The 21,317-nt window shown below is 45.1% G+C and overlaps 1 protein-coding gene across 2 annotated transcripts in view; it reads right to left on the bottom strand.

Moving 5' to 3' along the window:
* The window catches only part of ripor1 (RHO family interacting cell polarization regulator 1), a 116,512-nt gene that overhangs the window by 47,697 nt on the left and 47,498 nt on the right, over positions 1–21,317 (bottom strand). The window lies entirely within an intron of this gene.

Below are 21,317 nucleotides of genomic sequence, written 5' to 3'. Positions count from 1 at the left end.
GACGATAGACAGGGACCAGCATGATGGAGATGTGGCCGGAGAAGCCGAGGTGGGGGTGGGGGACAGTGTTAATTTTGACAGCAAATTTTGATTTAGTTTTAGTCATAGTCTTTTGACGAAAATATCATTTTAGTTTTAGTCATAATTTAGACATCTAAATCATTTTAGTTTTAGTCTAGTTTTAGTCGAATAAAAATCATAGGATTTTAGTCAACTAAATATAGAGTAATTTTAGGTAATCCATGTTTTTTAGATTAACTTGTATTTCTGAAGATAAAATAAAAAACATCTGTTATGGAATGGTATTAATGTTTAAATGTGCAATGCTCATTGGCATAGATTTCACTCATTCTATTTGAACAAACTGCTATGGCTAACATGCTAACGTGCGGAGCTACAGCTCGTTAATGTAACCAGAGTTGGTAGTTATTGCACCTGACCAAATTCGATTTGGGCCTCAGTTGTATTTGCACTTGATAAACCAAAACTAGTGAGCAGGTAGCAACTCTTAACAAACTTAAAACACTGAACAGCACACAGTAGTATATACTGTAGACAGCCATGACATGCATTTTGGAGCTAACGAGCTAACTAGCTTACCTTCGTATGGATTTCAGGATAACTTGCTTGCAAGTGTCGCTTCAAGTTCGTTGTGTTTTTACCGGCGATAGTAGCTCCACACGGTTTGCAAAGCGTCTTGTTTTCAGTAATGGTAAACTGGAAATGAGTCCCTATATCTGGCCTCCGTTTTCTCCCCGGCTGTGACATCGCGGTGTTAATAAAAAACTTTGAGTGCATGCATATGGTGACCCTTGTAGCAGTCTACCGATCAATGAGCGTCTTACCGCTCTCCAGAGTTTGTTCTGACTGGTTGTCTTTCCAAGTTGTCCAGCTTCACCATCTAAAAGTGGTTCTGATTGGATTTCGTCCTTGTCAAATATTTTAGTCTGGTTTTTATTCGTTGACGAAAATGTCAATAAATTTTGTCATAGTTTTAGTCTTTGAGCATATTTTTTTATTTAGTTATCGTCTCGTTTTCGTCAACAAAATTATCACTGGTGGGGGACGGCTCTGTATGCGTCTTTTTTGTTGGTGTAAACACGGTCCAGCGTGTTATTTCCCCTTGTCGGTATGGTGAAATGCTGATAGATCTTAGGCAGTGTGTCTGTCAGGTTTACGTAGGTGAAATCCCCCACAATCACGTAAAAAGCCTCCGGGGTGCTTGTTCTGGAGCGAGCTGATGTTGTTGTGGAGCTCCTTTAGTGCATCGTTAGCATTTGCACCCGGCAGGATTTAAGCAGTCATAATAAACACCGCGGTAAACTCACGAGGCAGATAGTATGGCTGGCATTTCACAGTCATATGCTCTATCACCTCGGAGCAGTGGCTGTTCATCACAGTACAGTTCATGCACCAACCTTTATTCACATAGACGCATAATCTGCCCCCGCGGGCTTTCCCCCGACAGCTGGTTACGGTCCGCACGGGAGAGAAGCCGGCCATCGATCTGGAAGGCTTGGTCACAAACACCAAGACAAAGCACCACACAGTTCCTCATCTCTCGGGAAACCCCCAGCCTCAGTCAAAGTAGGTCCATCTTGTTGTCCAGGGAGCGGACATTGGACAGGAACAGGGACGGGATCGGTGGTCTCCCAGTGTTAGCCTTTAGTCTAGCTAGCAGTCCGCCCCGTTTGCCCCTCTTCTGCTTCTGCGCACACAGCTTCCTCTTGCCCTCTGTCCGGCGTGATCTGCTACACCAGTCCGGTGTCCTCAGGAGCTGCAGTCTGCTATTGTTCCACTGTTGTTGCAGTTGTTCATTGTTATTGTTGTGCTCACGGCCGAACTATTCCTTAAATTTATAAGATCGGTTTGTTTGTACCTTACACGCTTGTTTACACAAGCAAATCAGGTAGAGTCGCCCTCAGGACCAACTAAAAAAGTACTAAAAGGGGTCTTGACCCCGGGGGCGCGAGAAGCCACTGCAGTATTGCATGCCGCCATCTTGGTACAATATGGTTGTATACAACCATATTACCTAATGATACAAAAAAGTTAATTTCCAATCATTTGTGCTTTGTGCATGTATGTTTCAACTGCTGTAAGGCGTAACTGCCTAACATCGGGGGCCACATACCAGGAAATCGACTCGACCATCAAAAGATGGTTACATCTGGCTCCAGACAGAGATGGTGGCAGAATGGAGAGGATGAAGAGAAAGCAGGGAATGGACAGCACCATACCTTAAACTCGTGCTGAGAGTGGGGAGAATCCAATTTATCCAGTTTATGGACATGTGTAGAATCATAAATGTACAGGTTTTAAATTTGTTAAATGTTTGTTAAATGTGCAGGTGTGTGTACTGTGTTGACATGACTAAAAAAATAAACATTTGCTTATAATACTGTACTTTGTATATATATATATAAAATCTGGATCAAATATGGCACATAAATTAAGTGGATGAGTTAAGGTTGAATTAAGGCTGGCATCAGGAACCAATTCTGAAAAGTTGTGGGCCTTATGTGGCACACATGTTGGATGCCAGATGTGGGCCACATAAGGGCAGCAATTCATTCATGCATGTGGACCAAGTGCAAGTGGGTTGTGTGGTCCATCACTGGGCCAGACCAGTTTTGCTATGGGGGCTCCTTCCCCATGGCTGTGAAAAGTCTGCTGTAGGAACCATGAGCACCCCACCCCAACCAACCAACCAACCAAACACACACATACTACCTCCCACACCAAATAAACAGGCCACAACTGTTCTTTGCACTAGTGTAAATACAGACTATTTATACATAATATTTTTACTGCACCTTAATATTTATTACTTATATTACCTTAATTCTTTTCTATGCCTATGACCTGTAGCTGCTACAAGAGATGCTGCCAAACGGAATTTCGTTGTATTCTTGTACAATGACAATAAAGCTTTTTCTTTTCTTTTTTGCCTTAATTTTACTGCTTTGTTAAAAGTGTCTGCCCAGGACAAACTCCAAGGGCAAAAGGCATCAAACTTGGTAACTTGGTAGAAGTCCTGGCATTTCACTTTGCCAAGGTGTCAGTACACATGCCTACAGCTAGGTGGTGCTATAATAAGCCAATTTACGTTTTGGCTCATATTTCGAGAACCGTGTGCCCTAGAAACAAAATTCTTTCTCCCTCTGATTCCTTATATAGCCCTGGCTCTAACGGACTAGGCCACACCCATTTCCGCCTGCCATTTTCTTTCCACCATGTTGAAGAAATTACACCTCAAAGTAAAATCAACTCCTCCTAGCCCGTTCATCCAATTCTCACCAAACTTGGCATGTATCATTTATGGACAAAGATAATGAAAAGTTCTCAAAAGTATGTAAGTTAATGGCTAATTTTATGGCGTGAAACAGTATAACTCAAAAGCGAATATTTTGTGAAGTATATACCAAAACTTTATCAAACTTCATATCATTGAAAATATGATTTTGTTCAAGCACCCCAACTTTTGTGACCCCTGGTCTATAGGGGGCGCTACAAAAGCAACATTTCAATATTTCAAAAACTGCAGTAGCTAAACTCCTGAAATTTGGCATACACAATCTGTAAAATATTGTGTACACGTCCATCAAGTTGCATGACATTACATCTACAAGGGGCACTACAGGTGACATGGAAACATATGACTTTAAGGCCTATAACTTTTGAAGTATTCACCCAATCCTCATGAAACTTTGCAACCAACATTATAATATGCTTGTGTACAATCATGCCGAGTTTCAGGCTATAGGGGGGCGCTACAACGACTACATGTTTATATCTCACAAACCACCACAGTAAACTGCTTGAAATTTGACAATAATAATCTGTGGATGACTCCTTACAAGCCCACCAGGTTTCGTGCAATACGGTCTATAAGGGACGCTACTGGTGATTTATGCCTCTGCGTCCCGCTCAGGGCCGACTTCGTCACGACATGGACCCCTTTATGATGGCTTGAGATCATCTTTTTTTTTTTTTTTTTTTTTTTTTTATATATTTTTATTGTTTTACTGTTTTTAATAGTTTGTCTTACCTATGTACAGCACTTCTCAATAAAGTTGAGTTGAGTTGAGTTTTGCACAGGCTGCTCGTGTGCATTCTGCTTCTGCCTAGGCACGAGCTTGAGCGGCAACTACACTGGCTGAAGACTTACTTGAGCGTCTTGAAGTTGGTGCAGTTGATGCACCACAAGCAGACCTAACATCCAGGTCCTGAGTATCAATATCAGTGGGGTTAGGGATTGACATTGTTGTATAGGGGCAGGCGAATGTATAATCAATTCACATGAAACAGCACCTGAGACATTCGCTGTTGGCTGAGATGAGCTGCTAATACACTATATTGCCAAAATGGGGCGGCTGTGGCTCAGTAGGTAGAGCGGGTTGTCCACGAACCAGAGGGTTAGTGGTTCGATCCCCGGAATGTGCCACATGCCGAAGTGTCCTTGAGCAAGACACTGAACCCCCAGTTGCTCCCAGTGCGTGGCACTGGTGTGTCAATGTGTGTGTGCTTGTGTGAGCGAATGGGTAGATGTGTCTATGACTGTAAAGCGCTTTGAGTACCAATAGGTAGAAAAGCGCTATATAAAAGCAAGGCCATTTACCATTTACCAAAAGTATTCACTCATCTGCCCTTACACACATATGAATTTAAGTGACATCCCGTTCTTTATCCATAGGGTTTAATATGACGTTGGCCCAATCTTTGCAGCTCTAACAGCTTCAACTCTTCTGGGAAGGCTTTCCACAAGGTCTAGGAGTGTGTTTATGGGAATCTTTGTCCATTCTTCCAGAAGCACATTTGTGAGGTTAGACATTGATTTGAAGGAGAAGGCCTGGCTCACAACCTTGGCTCTAATTCATCCCAAAGGTGTTCTATCGGGTTGAGGTCAGGACTCTGGGCAGGCCAGTCAAGTTCTTCCACACCAAACTCGCTCATCCATGTCTTTATGGACCTTGCTTTGTGCACTGGTGCGCAGTCATGTTGGAACAGGAAGGGGCCATCCCCAAACCGTTCCCACAAAGTTGGGAGCATGGAATTGTCTAAAATCTTTTTGTATGCAGTCAGACAAGTACCCTTGTCCTGGCAACTGCCAAATCCAGATTCGTCTATCAGACTGCCAGATGGGGAAGCGTGATTCGTCACTCCAGAGAACGTGTCTCCACTGCTTTAGAGTCCAGTGGTGGCATGCTTTACACCAATCCATCCGACACTTTGCATTGCACTTGGTGATGTATGGCTTGGACACGGCTGCTCTGCCATGGAAACCCATTCCATGAAGCTCTCTAAGCACTGTTTCTAAGCTAATCTGAAGGCCACATGAAGTTTGGAGGTCTGTAGTGACTGACTCTGCAGAAAGTTGGCAACCTCTGCGCCTTATGCGCCCTAACATCCGCTGACCCCGCTCTGTCATTTTACATGGCCTGCCACTTCGTGGCTGAGTTGTTGTCATTCCCAATCGCTTCCACTTTGTTATAATGCTGTCACAGGGATGCCCCGTGACCTCTAATTCAGAGAAGAAAACTCAACACACAATGCTTGTCCACCTCCAGTCACTTTTGCAAACTACCTAGACGGCAGGTGTCTGGGGTTGGTAATTAGTATTTCATATACAGACTTCTTATGTTTGACAGTGTCTTCTAAGTGAAAAACGGGCGTATTTCAACTTATCATAACATTAACATGTCCCTCTGAACCCTGAAAGCACAGTTGAAGGAGTTGAAGGACTGAGGAGACGGACAACTACGTCCTCATCATGCATCTCCTCGGCCTCTTTAAATAATGCCAATGTCTTTCCGCAAGCCATGCAGAAATTTGGCAACGACTCATACTTCTTTCCACAATGTGGACAGTGCATATTGTCTGCTTTCAAAGCGCATCATGGTGTCTACTCTTACGCGTAGCTGACCATTCACAAAGCGCCATTTCTTGACTGGCAGCAAAACAACCAATCACATCAGCTTATATTTTAGCACGGGTTCTGTCCAATCAGAAACAAGAAGTGTTTGTCCCTGCCCTTTCTGTAATCTGAAATGTCGTGTTTTGTGAAATGTTGTTGTGTTTTGTAAAATATCGTTGTGTTTTCTGAAATGTCGTTATGTGCTGACCTTCAGGGCCACCGTAACTTTCAGACACTGTTTCGTCCTATGTCCTATGTTTCGTTACTTTCCCTAACAATAAACCATGGGTAACCAATGATCTAAAAACAGTTATCAGCAAGAAGAAAAAGACCTTCTTTATGGGTGACCCCTGACGAGGGATCAAATCTATGGCTGCAATTAATCAGCATGGTAATGAACCAAAGCAACTTATAAGTGTTCATAGTCTTTTTATGATTTGAAAAGTCTGATTTCACTCATGATGTCTCCAGGTTAAAGAACTGTTTGACACTATAGTGATATTCAAATATCTCAAGAACAAGTTGAGGTTCTATTTAAGAAAACAAAAAAGACGAAAGCCTCAGGCCCTGATCTTATCTGTGGTCGCACATTACACCACTGTGCTGAGCAACTCAGTGGTGTTTTTTCACATCTTTTTCAACTGCAAGCTCCAATTGTTATTTCTATCCCTAAAATTAGTAAACCATTACAAGATGGAGAAAATCTTAAAAGAAGAGGTTCTTAGCTTGGTCGAGGGGAAACTCGACCCACTTCAATTTGCTTATCAAAGGAATAAAGGAGTAGATGATGCTGAACTTTTTATCGTTGACAAAATGTATAAGCATTTGGAGAAACCCAAATCTCATGCCAGGTTTTTATTTGCTGACTTCTCATCAGCTTTTAATAAAATGCAGCCTTATATTTTAATTGAGAAGCTTGCTTCTCATTTTGATCTGCCCAACCAGCTTTTAGCCTCGTTCTTAAACTTTCTTACTGATAGGACACAGCAGGTTTCAGTAAATGGTGTCAGGTCTAACACCGGAGTCTCCAACACAGGTTCCCCACAAGGTTGTGTACTTTCCCTGCTGCTGTTCATTTTATACACGGATAGCTGCAGGTCTCTTAAAGAGACCATTTATTTATTCATTTATTTTTTATAAATTTTTTAACTTGGCAATTTTTTTTTATTTTTTAGTTATTAATATGTGTTTCTAATAAGAACATATTACCTTTTATTCTGGGTTGTTATTTTTATCTTATTTTATTTAGAGGTATTCTCTTTTATCACTATTTATTCTGCTTCTGATGTTTATTACTTATTAATTGTAGGCCATATCATGCTACTCCTGCTATGTACTACTGTTGTGTGAATTATTGTATGTCTAGATAGTGGACTGTATAAACTGATTAATCCAAGGGGATTAACAAATTCCTATTTTTGTTCCATTGTCCCCCACTTTTCCTGCCAAAGCAGTTGTTTAAAATAGTTGATCAAACTATTTCTGACTTCCTATGGTGTGGAAAAGCACCCAGGATCTGCAAATCCACACTTCAGAAATGTAAATTCAATGGTGGATTGTCACTTCCTAATTTCCAACTGTATTATTGGGTAGCACATATCCACATTCATTCATTCATCTTCTGTAACTGCTTATTCCTGTTAAGGGTCGCGGGGTCTGCTGGCGAAAGGCGGGGTACACCCTGGACAGGTCGCCAGTCCATCACAGGGCTATCACAGAGAGACAGACAATCATTCACACTCACACTCACACTCACATTTACGGCCAATTTAGAATCACCAATTAACCTAGTGAGCATGTCTTTTGGACAGTGGGAGGAAGCCGGTGTACCCGGAGAGAACCCACGCAGACACAGGGAGAACCCCGGACTGCCATGGTGCAACTTTACTTACCTCTTCTATTCCTTCCAACCCCTATGGCTTTACAAATAACCAAGTGGTCCATTCCACACTTAAAATTTGGAATACAATTTATTTCAGCCTGCGTTTACAGATTCAGTCTTTTTTGCTTGGCATAATAAAAGCCTGAAATGTAAATGCAGCTTTACGGATCTCTCGGGAGAATTTCATCTCCCACCCTCTCATCTTTTTCGATACTTAGACACTGCACTAAGCTTTGCTTCCAGTTTTTCCCTCCTTACCATGGAGTCTACAGCAGGAGGAGCTTCTAAGCCACGACCCACTTCAAAAGTCACTCATCTTAAGTCTATAATGAAATTCTGTCTTTTGATTGCTCACCAGTTACTAAAGTCAAGTCTGCTTGGAAACAAGAACTGGGTCTGAACTTGGAGGATGACTGGTGGGACACTGCTCTTAAGAAAATTTACACAAGCTCAGCCTGCGCTCATCTCACACTTATACAGTTTAAAGTACTGTTTAGAGTCCATTTTTTTAAAACTCGACTGTCACAAATCTATCCCAGTATCAGTGCCAACTGTGACAAATGTCAGGCTTCATCCTGCAATACAACCCATATGTTCTACTCTTGCTCGCTGCTTCTGACAGAATTACTTTGATACCATGTCAAAAATACTTTCAATGATCATAAAAGTCTCCCCCCATGTCACCATATTTGGGCTTCCAGAAGACCATAACCAATTTTCAGCTAAGCAACTAGATATTTTTGCTTTTACTTCCTCACTGGCAAGACACCATCTCCTTCTTCATTGGAAGTTAACTAAAACCCCCTCTAGCACTCAGTGGCTGAATGACACCATGTCTTTTCCGATATTCAGTGAAAGGTAACATACATTACGCAACAAGTAGCTACCCCTTTTTAACATTCTTTTACTCTCTTCAATCTCTGATTGATATGGTCCATCATTCAGGGGGGAATGATGGACCATATCAATATATCAATATATCTATCTATCTATATATTTATCTATATATATAGATATATATATATAACTAACCTCCCTCTCCTCTATTTTAAAATTTCCTCCATGACGAGTTATCCTAGGCTGCAGAGGAAAGCCAGTAGACTGACAGAAAGGACTTAATGCTGTGACAGCATTTGGACGAGCATGATGATGCTGTTCTTCGATCTCCTGAATGATGGCTTTAATAATTACTATTTGATCAGCTGAATATGTATTATCTGACTGAATTGTTGTTTTCTCACATGTCAAAGGCTGAAAAAGGCTGTGTGCTTTATCCTCTTTTCATTAGAAGTAGAAGCATTTTTTAATTAAATGAACAGTGTCTGTACAATTCTACATACTGGACCTTGCCGGGGATGGCTGTGCTCATTGCTATGGGGTGGGGGTGCCTGGTCTGGTCTAAGTGTGTGGTACATGTCTATTTAACATCCACACGATAGTGTTTACCCAGCAGAATAATGTACAATCCTGTCAATGGTTTTAATGTTAATGTTAATCAATGTGTATAGGTAAGTACCTAATCGTTAATGGAAATTAGCTGCACCAGTTTCTGGCTGTTAGCATAACAAGCAAGTTTTCAGGAAGAGTTCCTATTTAAACCTCAAACTTCCCACCAGTCCCCTAGAACTGAAGAAGCTACTCGGATGAGTGGTGAAATGTCTTCTCAAAAAAAGTCCACTTGCCTTTTTTGAACCTTTGTTGGACACAACCAGTGTATTGATGGCATACATTGGTCGCTCTCTATATTCACACAAGAAATATGTAAATTCAGCGATTTTGACTATAAAAATGATCGAAATGACGGGAATCATACAGAAAATGCATTTATATCTGACTTATATCAGACCAATGGACAAATAGTATGATTTATCCCCCGACCGCACGTCCCTGCTTCATTATAAAGTCTCTTTTTGCTGTCTTGTTTTCTTTTTCGGTGGCCCAGAGTCTGCTTTGTCCGAAACAAGCAGTCTTTTTTTTTCATTTGAGCCATCTCTCCATGTTGTCAAGTTGAAACGTCATCTTTTTCTTTTTCTTCTTCTTCTTCTCCTTTGTGTAACTGTGCTTATCATTCTTTTTGAAACCAGCTGCACCCTTCAACCCCCTTTGGAGCAGCACTACTCCATTGGAAAACACATGGATTACTGGATTAGAGAGGTTTTTTTCCATTTCAATACATCTAATTTGGGGGCAAGATGGCCAAAACGGGCGCACACGCATGCAGTCTGGCAGATTCTGCGTGTTGTTTGTGCTGTTTGTCTAAACCAACTAAACCATCTAAGCCTAAATTTACATCGTATTTCCATCAGTGGTTTACAATACTATATGCTGTGACTCTGCTCCTGCTGTCTGTACAACATCGATTCCACAAAGAAATCACAGTTCTCAACTCCGTCCGGAGAAGTCAACACCTGTTGTACTCCAAATTTCTTATCAGTGGATACACGACGGCCCACGCCAGATCACTTGAAATGCCATCTAACCGGTGTCTTCGGCTTACTCAACTCACGATTATATTACTACTCGCTGGCGATGTAGAACTTAACCCCGGACCACAACCTACTGCCAGCGAACAAACCGGTATAATGGGACTGCCATTCCATGCTGCGAAGTCTGCAACATACCACAACAACCTTCTCACCACCGGGGCTATGACTGAGCCTCTACCATACCCACTCCTGGCGCTACTGGCGCCGTCTATGCCAGCCTCTCAATCGTTGGCTTGGGCTACTGCTATGATCAACTCACCTCTCGCGCTGCCATGGCCGCTCGTGCTGGCCATCCGACCGATGGCTCTTGGAAACAGGAGTTCGGTAGAACCTCCGGGAGCGCCATTGTCAGTGCTCGGTTTGGAGCAACGAACTGGTCCTGACTTCACAAGCTCCAGCGGCAGTGCTGAGAAGTCTAACATCGTGTCAGAGCAGACCAGTGGTGGTGAGTCTCCAAAATTCCCATCAGTTTGTCACACTGCACTCACTATATCCAGACCTAGGAATCCCGTAATGAAAAAAACACCAAACTACAAAATTATTCCAAACGCTCAATCAAGCTAAAACTGTATGGGACCCTGGATGCAAATCAAAAGGGCTGTTTGGCGGACACCTAAACATCCGGAGTATGACGTCCAAACGCGAACAACTGGAACATTTACTTCTTAATTCCAATATTGATTTCCTTGGTCTGACTGAGACTTGGACAACTTGTTCCTCTTCTGAGGCTTTAATTACCATGCCAGGATACAATACTTTTAGGAAAGACAGAGACAAAGGGAGGGGAGGGGGAGTTTTGCTATATGTGAAAAGCACCATTAAATGTAAACAAATTGCAAATCACAATATAATTTTATTTACCAGAAAGATAACAAAACAGCGTTTTCATTCTTCAGCAAAACCCACACGTAATTATGAAGCAGTCCCAATTGGACAACAGCAGAACCTTGGGGTAGCTTTAGGGGAGGTGGACTGGGATAAAGTACTCTCTGCAGGTGACATAGAAAGTGACAGTAACCAATTCACATTAAAAATCAAGGAAACTATGAGGCCCTTTCTTAAAAGGCGGAGCGAGCCCAAATTAAGAAAGGACTCACTGCCCTGGCTAAATGAAGAATGTAGAAAACTCATGAAGGATAGGGACCAGCTACTGAAACGATCTTTAAAATCAGGCCTCACGACAGACAGGCAAAAATTTACTTCAATGAGAAACAAAACAATAAAGACAATAAGGCAAGCTAAAGCCAATTTCTTTATCAAGACTATTGAGGAGGCTAATGGGAACGGGAAAAAATTCTGGCAAAACATTAACAAACTGACTGGTAGAAAACAGAATCACAATAACAAAGAATTAGAACTGAGAATTAAAACTGAACTGATCCCAACATTATAGCTACAGAATTAAACACCTTTTTTATAAACTCAGTCAATGAAATCACCCAACTTTTCAAACCATCTGACTACACCCCTTGTAGTGTAAATCATACACAAGCAGGTTTTTTTATAGACCAAATAACAGAAACAGAAGTGGCAAACATCATAAGGACACTGAAAAACTCCAAGGCTAAGGACTTCTATGGGCTTGACACCAACTTCATGAAAAGGCACAAGGAGTCTCTCTTATACCCGATCACGCATCTGATCAACCTGTCCTTTAGACATTCACTTGTGCCATCAGCTTGGAAGATGGCCATGGTCAGTCCCATTTTTAAATCAGGGGAAAGATCAGAAATGGCCAATTACCGGCCAATCAGCCTCCTACCTGTTGTGTCTAAGGTTGCAGAAAAATGGGATGCCAAGCTAATGATTAAACATCTAAACACAGGCTGTAATCCATTACACCCTATGCAATTTGGATTTCGAGCCCATCACTCCACAGAAACAGCAAATTGCCTTTTTTTAGAAAAAATCAAATGCTCCCTGGATAAAAGCTCTTATGTCGGTGCTGTGTTCTTGGATCTGAAAAGGGCCTTTGACACTGTAAACCATCAAATTCTTTTATCCAAATTAACATATTTTAATTTTTCTGAGCAAGCTCTCTGCTGGATGAATTCATACTTGTCCAACAGAAAGCATTGTGTCTCTGTTAGTAACACCAAATCCCCCCTTCTTGACTGTCCAGTAGGGGTCCCCCAAGGCTCCATACTTGGTCCAATTTTATTCTCACTCTACATTAATGACTTACCTGATGTATGTCAAAATATTAGCATCCAGATGTATGCAGATGATGCTGTAATTTACACACATGGCAATAATTATCAGGAGATCTCATCTACTCTTACATCTGCAATGGTCCACATTGATAACTGGCTTACTAAGTCTTGTCTCCATCTGAACATCAGCAAGACCGTTTGCATGGTATTTTCTAAACAAAACACAAAGGTGACACAGTCCAATGTGTTTCTTAGAGGACAGGAGCTAAAATTTGTAAAGGAATTTAAATATCTGGGGGTGACATTGGATTCAAACTTAACATTTAAAAGTCACATAAAAAGGGTGGCAAACAAGGTTAGATTCAATCTACAGAACTGTAACGGGTGGTGTACGGACCCAATTGCAGCACAAAAGGACTCAGAACCAATGGAAAGAGTTCAAAGTTTTACTGAAGCACTTGCAAACAGTATAACAAACACAATAGCAAGCGGCTTGGTCAAGGCAGGCAGGGGTTCGGTACCAGAGAGACGATAACACAGGCAGACAATCCAATGAGGAGCAGGCAGCAGGAACAATGGAACCAGGCAATCAGTCAGAAAATAGCAAACAGGGATCCGGAGAGCGGAGGCCGAAATCTTGGTCAAAGACAGAAGGCAGAGACGGTTACCAGGAGGCAGACGAAGCAGAAGAATCAGGGACAGGCGAGGTCGGTACCGGGAAGTCAGAATTCCTGAGAAACTGAGAACTCCCTGTCCTCAGGCTGTGAGGAAGGTGAGTTCACAACTGGCGCGTCCTTTCCATCAGAGGGGACTGTCTCCTCCTCAGACGAGGAGTTCTCCCATTGGTCAGGTGCAGTGGAAGGACCAGCAGCAGGTGTCCTATGGTGAGGGACCCTGCCGATATTGATGGGGGAGGGCTGGTCCGGATGGTGCTGGTGAAAGTCTCGGATGAGACCCAGATCCACAATATGACGAGCAGGAACCCAGGATCTTTCCTCCGGACCGTAGCCCTCCCAGTCTACGAGGTATTGGCAGCCTCTTCCACGTCGCCGAGAACGGATGATGCGGCGCACCGCGTAGGTCAGTCCCCCATCTATGAGGCGAGGGGGGGGTGGGGGTGGAGCAGCAGGCACCAGCGGGCTCTCGCTGACCGGCTTGACCTTTGACACATGGAACGTCGGGTGCACCCGCATAGACCGGGGAAGCTTGAGCCGGACTGCCACAGGGCTGATGATCCTCTCGATGGCGAATGGCCCGACAAACTTGGGAGCCAGCATGTTGGATTCCACACGCAGAGGAAGGTCGCAGGTGGAGAGCCAAACCTTCTGGCCCACCTGGTAGTCAGGAGCTGGAGAGCGACGACGGTTGGCTGAAGAGGAGTACCGGTCTGCTGCTTTCAGGAGGGAGGCCCTAGCACGGGCCCAGGTCCAACGGCAGCGGCGGATGAAGGCTTGGACTGAGGGACAAGAGGCCTCCCCTTCCAGGGCTGGGAAGAGAGGAGGTTGGTAACCGTAGGCACACTGGAAAGGGGACAGTCCCGTGGCGGAGCTGGTCAGGGTGTTGTGGGCATATTCGACCCACAATAGATATTGGGACCAAGAGGATGGGTTCTGGGATACCATACATCGGAGTGCCGTCTCCATTTCTTGGTTCATCCTCTCAGTCTGGCCATTGGATTGAGGGTGGTACCCAGACGACAAACTGGCAGTGGCCCCCAGGAGGCTGCAGAACTCCCGCCAGAACACTGAAGAAAACTGGGGCCCTCTGTCTGAGACCACGTCCACAGAAATCCCATGAAGGCGAAAGACATGGTTGAGGAGCAGCTGGGCTGTCTCTTTAGCTGATGGGAGCTTAGACAAGGACACAAAGTGGGCCATCTTGGAGAAGCGGTCCACGATGGTAAGAATGGTCGTCTTCCCATCCGATGGTGGCAGGCCCGTGACAAAGTCCAGGGAAATGTGGGACCAGGGGCGATGTGGCACCGGGAGAGGCTGCAGGAGGCCGGATGGGGCTCGGCGCGATGGTTTGTTCTGGTTGCAGGTCTGGCAGGCACTGACGTACTCCCGGGTGTCCTCCAGTAAAGTAGGCCACCAGAAACGTTGCAGAAGGACATCCTGGGTTCTCTGGATCCCAGGATGGCAGGACAACTTAGAAGAGTGGGCCCACTGGAGTACCTCCGACCTCAGAGCCGCAGGCACAAACAAACAACCTGTTGGGCAGGCACTAGGACCAGGCTGGCCCTCTGTGGCTGCTCTCACTCTCTCCTCAATCTCCCACGTCAGGGATGCCACAACGCACGGGGATGGGAGGATGGTGTCTGAAGCACTGGCATCATCATCCTCCCTCTGGAACTGACGTGACAGAGCATCTGGTTTGAGATTGCGGGAGCCAGGTCTGTAGGAGAGGGTGAAATTGAACCTGGTGAAGAAGAGGGCCCAACGTGCCTGCCGAGAGTTGAGTCTCTTAGCAGTTCGGATGTATTCCAGGTTCTTGTGATCAGTCCATACCAGGAAAGGCTGCTTGGTTCCCTCCAGCCAGTGCCGCCACTCCTCCAGGGCCAGTTTGACAGCTAAGAGCTCCCGATTCCCAATGTCATAATTCCTCTCGGCTGGCGAAAGACGCCGAGAGAAAAAGGCGCAGGGGTGGAGCTTCTGATCGCTGGCTGCTCGCTGGGACAGCACCGCCCCTACACCAATGTCTGATGCATCCACCTCCACGATGAACTGCCGCTCGGAGTCGGGGACTTGGAGGATGGCCGCAGAACTGAAGCGGTCCCTATGCGTCTGAAAGGCAGCATCTGCAGACTGAGACCATCGGAAGGGAATCTTGGAGGATGTCAGGGCTGTGAGAGGGGCAGCAATGGAGCTATAGTTGCGGATGAAACGTCTGTAAAAATTGGCAAAGCCCAGGAAGCGCTGCAACTGCTTACGGGTTTCAGGGACTGGCCAAGACTTAACTGCAACCACCTTGGCAGGATCCATCTCCAGGCGACCCTGGGCCACAATGTAACCCAGGAATGACACATTCTGTGTGTGGAACTCACACTTTTCAGCCTTCACGAAAAGGGAGTTCTCCAGCAGGCGTTGGAGGACAGTCTGGACATGGTGGATGTGTTCTTCAAGGGACTTGGAGAAGATGAGGATGTCGTCTAAATAGACGAAAACGTACTTGTTTATTATGTCCCTGAGAATGTCATTGACCAAGGCCTGGAAGACTGCCGGGGCATTGGTGAGGCCGAATGGCATCACCAAATATTCATAATGTCCAGTGGGTGTGTTGAAACCAGTCTTCCATTCATCCCCCTCTCTGATGCGGACAAGGTGGTAGGCATTACGGAGGTCGAGCTTGGTGAAGATCATGGCCCCTTGAAGTAGTTCGAAGGCTGAGGAGATGAGGGGAAGAGGGTACCGGTTCTTTATGGTGATCTCATTGAGTCCCCGGTAATCAATGCAGGGACGCAGAGTCTTGTCTTTCTTCTCCACAAAGAAGAATCCTGCCCCAGCAGGAGACGATGAAGGACGGATAATACCGGCAGCCAGAGAGTCATTTATGTAAGTTTCCATGGCCTCCCGTTCAGGACCAGACAGGGAGTACAGACGGCCCTTGGGAGGTGAAGTGCCAGACATCAGGTCTATGGAGCAGTCATACGGGCGATGAGGGGGTAATGAAGTTGCCTTAGCCTTACTGAAGACCTCCTGGAAGTCATGGTACTCAGCAGGGACTCTGGACAAGTCAGGACAAGAACTGGGGTGCATAGACTGCTGGGGTACGGAGGCTTCCTTAAGGCAGACCTGGTGACAGGAGTTGCTCCAACCGAGGATGGCCCCTGTGGCCCAGTCAATGTGGGGGCTGTGTCGACGGAGCCAAGGGTAGCCCAGGATCAGAGGAATGTCGGAAGATGACAGGAGGTGAAACCGGATGGTCTCGTGGTGGTTACCAGAAAGCAGCATGTGGACAGGAGAGGTCTGGTGAGTGACAGTCCCCAGAAGATGGCCATCAAGAGCTTTAGCAGGTATTGGGGAATCAAGCGGAATCCTCTCTATTCCCAGCTGCATGGCCAAGCCCTCAGCCATAATGTTGGCATCTGCACCCGAGTCTATGAAAGTGGGCAGGGTGTGTGCACCACCAGGAAGCAGGAGCTTGACTTGAAACAGGGGGCGTAAGCTCAAGGAGGAAGACTTAGCTGCCGTGTGACTCACCAGGACTTCCTCGCTCACTGGTGAGCCCTGTCTTTTAATGGGCAGCGAGAGACAAAATGTCCAGCTTGACCACAGTACATGCAAAGATTCCCCTTGCGGCGGCGCTCTCGCTCTTGAGGTGAAAGCTTGGTGCGACCCAACTGCATGGGCTCAGGCTCAAAACAATTGTCTGTAACAGGAGAAGAGGAGCCGGAAGCAGATGAGGGATCTGGCCAGCGGGCTGAGTCAAGGCGACCAGGGATGTTCTGTTTCCTCTCCCTTCTCCGGGCCTGGATACGGAGGTCCAGCCGGGTGGTGAGCTCAATAAGTCCATCAAGTGTGGAAGGTAAAGGATAGGCAACCAGTGCATCTTTGATGTAGCCTGCCAGACCGTGCAGGAAAGCGTCACGCAGAGCAGCAGTGTCCCAGTCGCTCTGTCGGGCCTTGGTCCGGAAGTCGATGGAGAAGTCGGCCACCGACTGGTTTCCTTGGCGCAGGGAGAGCAGATCACAACCGGCCTCGGAACCGAGAGCTCCCAACCTGAAGACCTTGCGTAGCTCCTCAGAGAAAGCCTGAAATGATGTACAGGCGGGAGTCCGCCTCTCCCACTCTGCTGTTCCCCAGAGGAGGGCTCTACCGGCCAGGTTGCTAATGACATACGCCACCCTGGCTTCCTCGGTGGTGAACGTGTTAGGCTGCAGGCTGAAGAGTAAGGAGCAGGAAGTCAGGAATGGACTGCAGAGTTCAGGACTCCCATCATATCTCTCAGGTGTTCCCACTCGAGGCTCGGAAATCATCCTAGGCTGTGGCAGAGCTGGAGCAGGAGATTCCGGTGCGGGAACTGGAGCTGAAGGAGGACGAGTGGAAAGCAGTTCTGGCGAAGGCGGAAAGTGCTGCGAAGGCGAAGGCGTTTGCCTCTGCAGCCCGTCTGGCGTGAGCAGCAGCCTCCTCCATGCGCTGCTCATGTTGCATAAGCACATTCTCAATTCTCTCGAACCGATTCTGTGGTGACGGTGGTGTTGCTGGGTCCATATCTGGCCAGATTGTACTGTAACGGGTGGTGTACAGACCCAATTGCAGCACAAAAGGACTCAGAACCAATGGAAAGAGTTCAAAGTTTTACTGATGCACTTGCAAACAGTATAACAAACACAATAGCAAGCGGCTTGGTCAAGGCAGGCAGGGGTTCGGTACCAGAGAGATGATAACACAGGCAGACAATCCAATGAGGAGCAGACAGCAGGAACAATGGAACCAGGCAATCAGTCAGAAAATAGCAAACAGGGATCCGGAGAGCGGAGGCCGAAATCTTGGTCAAAGACAGAAGGCAGAGACGGTTACCAGGAGGCAGACGAAGCAGAAGAATCAGGGACAGGCGAGGTCGGTACCGGGAAGTCAGGCAGGAGAACGCTGGAAAGTCTTGCATGGCAAACAACAATCTGGCAAAGGAGTGAGTGTGGAGCTGGTGCCTATATGCTGGGCTGATTGCATGAGATGAGAGGCAGCTGTGTGCACAGGTGAGCTGAGTAGACTGACGAGGTGGGCGTGGCTGGCAGGCTGAGTAGGGCAGATCCAGGGTCAATGGAAAAATACTGAGAGTCTTGTGACTGAACTGTGACAAGAACTTCAAACAGATCAGGTCATCTCTCAGTCTAAGTGCTGCCAGAATCTATCTACACACAATGATATTCTCACACATTGAGTACTGTTTTACAAATTGGTCACTAATTAACATGACAACGCTTAAGCCTATTGAAGTACTTTTCAAGAGAGCCATTAAAATCTTTGATAAAAAAGCGTTATCATCTCATCACTATTATATACTGAAAAAACATAAATTATTGAGTTTTGAGAATTTTAAAAACTTTAAGTATGCCTGTTTTGTTTATAAGGCTATACATCATCTTGCCCCTCCCCCACTGAATGACTTATTTCAGAGAATTGAGAGTGGTGGTAGTACAAGGGCCTCTACTAAAGGGGACTGTGTAATACCTTTTAGGCGCACTACATTTGGACAAACTGTTTTGTCAGTAAAGGGAAATAAATATTGGAATAGCCTGCCCCCCACAATAAGAGACCGTCCCTCATACATTAATTTTAAAACTCATTTAAAATTCTGGCTTTTAGAAAACCAAAGCTGCACTCACTTTTAAACTGCCTCACACATTTCACTATGTGTGACGATCACTTGTTCTCTTGTACTTTGTCTTGACTGTTGTTGCTAGTGCTTTGCCTTGCGTCTCAAACATGAGGGTGTTGTATCTGCCTAGGGACAATAGATGAAAACTAGCTATGGTGCTAATTCTAGCATATTTACATTGTGTACTTGTACTGATGTCCATTAGCATGCACTGTCCCTATCTAAATAAACAATTAAATTAAATTAAATCTTCTTCGTTTGTTTTTAACATTCGCATAATTTCAAGCACTAACCTGAACCTTGCAAGCTAATGAGTTTTACCACTCAATAAAAGCATTATTAAGAAATTAATGGTGTATGCCCCCTGTTAAGTTTGTATTAACAGCGTCATGCAGTAACTTTAACAATGCAAACAGGTGCGAGATCTCTTATTAAAATACAATGAATTACACTTGTGAAACAGATGGAATTAGAGAAAAAAAAGTCATGTTACCCTCTGTAGTTTAGGTAGATAAAGGTCTCAGTCACGTTTAAATAAAAAAATACTTTTTGTATAAATGTCATATAATCTTTTTTAAAAGATATTTTCACGGACCCCTTGCAATTACACCACGGACCACCAGGGGTCCACGGACCCCCAGTTGAGAATCTATGGTGTAGGGGATCCTGTCGTCCTCTCTATCTCTCCCTCTCTCTGGAAAGTAAATTTAAGAGATTGCCCTGTGGAAGAACCCTTCTAACGGACCAACCTTTACACCTTAGCCATAAAGGTGCCAAGTTGCTGATGCTGATGCCAGATGCTGGACAGACCCACGCTAAGGGGCCCTTAAGGGGCCTCTCTGAGGACGTCAACTGAGCCTTTACACCTTAGCCATTAAGGTGCCAAGTCCAGATGCTGGACAGACCCACGCTAAGGGGCCCGTAAGGGGCCTCTCTGAGGACGTCAACTAAGCCAAAAAGACAGATTTACACTTCTGTGGAATTCCACACTCTTGTTTCTGATCTAATTAGTCCTAAATCCAAAGAACATCAACCCAATATCAGGAACTACAAAGAATGAGAGGAGTTGCCTCTCCTACTTCATATAAACAAAATCAAGAAGTCATAATGTTATATTCATTATGTTAACTTTGTGATTCATTAATTCTTCCTTTTCAGAGACACACACATGCGAACATGCCAGACACTTTCTTCCTCCCCCTCTCCCAGAGTGACCAGGGGAGTGAAAACTACGGAGCCCCTAAAGGGACATGGGGAAAAAAAAAAAAATGAAACTTTTCTAGTGCGCACGAGATACTTTCTCGTGCTCACCAGAAAGTATCTCGTGAGCACCAGAAAGTATCACGTGCTCACAAGATACTTTTCTGGTGCACACGAGAAAGTATCTCCTGAGCACGAGAAACCTTAGGTTAAGCACAGGTAGTTGTGCTTCCTGTGCGTATGCCTCTAGGCTCATTAACAAGGGCGGACTGGCGTACAGGGACACCAGGGATTTCCCCGGTGGGCCGGGCCATGGGAAAAAGAAAAATAAAGGAGGAAAAAAGTCTATTACAACGGCCATCAGCGTTGTGGTCCGCTGGGGGGCTGGGTCGGGCGGCTATTGTTGTGATAGGCTATACCTGTGTTCACGTATCACTGCCTGTGCTGATAGCCAATCACATTTTGTCCATGTGGGTAAGTCCCACCCATTTCCTCAGGCTGCTGCAGCTGTCACTTTTAAATCACGCTGCGCTAACGGTGCAAGACAGCTTTGGTGGATTGAGAGCCAGTGCTGTCTATTTTTAAATAACATTTTTATTGAAATGGGCTAATTGTTGTGATTATGTTGCCGTATACGGCCCTTTGGCTGACTCTGACCGGCCCGCGTAAAGCTTGGCATTTGTTCTCTACAGATTCCTGGACAGGGTTTTTGTTTTTTGTTTTTTCGTGGTGTCCTAAGTTACCATGCTAATGCCATGTTAAACATGCTGCTGTTATTTGGCTAACGGTCACTTTCAGTGTGTCTGTATGTTAGCATGTATATTAACAGACTCGTGTTTAGCTGCAGTGGTGTTATAGTAAGTTTTCTGTTAGCCGTGTGTGCTACCGTGGAACAGTAGGCTAACAGATTTAGCCCGTTGTCTGCTAACTGGTCTGCTAACTGGTTACAAAGACATAGTAACGCTGCTAACTGGTACAGAGCTACTACGTCTTTGTGTCAGAATCTCTGTTAACATATTTTAGTATTTAGTGCTCTAATACTTGTGTCTTGAGCTTTTATTGGTCAACCGTATGAAATTCAGAGCGCCGCGCTGCTGTACCGATATGCTGAGCGGTTGCCAAGGCAACCATGAGACTCTGACAAGTTTGTCAATAAAGTTGGGAGGAGGAGTTGTTTTACGGCAGAGAATGAATGGTACGAATTGTGGAAAAGGATTCACTTCTTCAGATATAAAAATTATTTAATCAAGACTGATAAATTTATTTAAATTGTGTTCTTGCTACGATAAATGGAGGTGATGCCCTAACGAGACATTAAAAAGTGTGTAAACCCTACATACACATGAACTGGGGGTTCAGTG

The sequence above is a fragment of the Chelon labrosus genome (genome assembly GCF_963514085.1).
Source record: "Chelon labrosus genome assembly, chromosome: 11".
In the NCBI taxonomy this organism is placed as follows: Eukaryota; Metazoa; Chordata; class Actinopteri; order Mugiliformes; family Mugilidae; genus Chelon; species Chelon labrosus.
The sequence above is the reverse complement of the archived record's forward strand: the minus strand, read 5'-3'. Positions and strand labels throughout refer to the sequence as shown.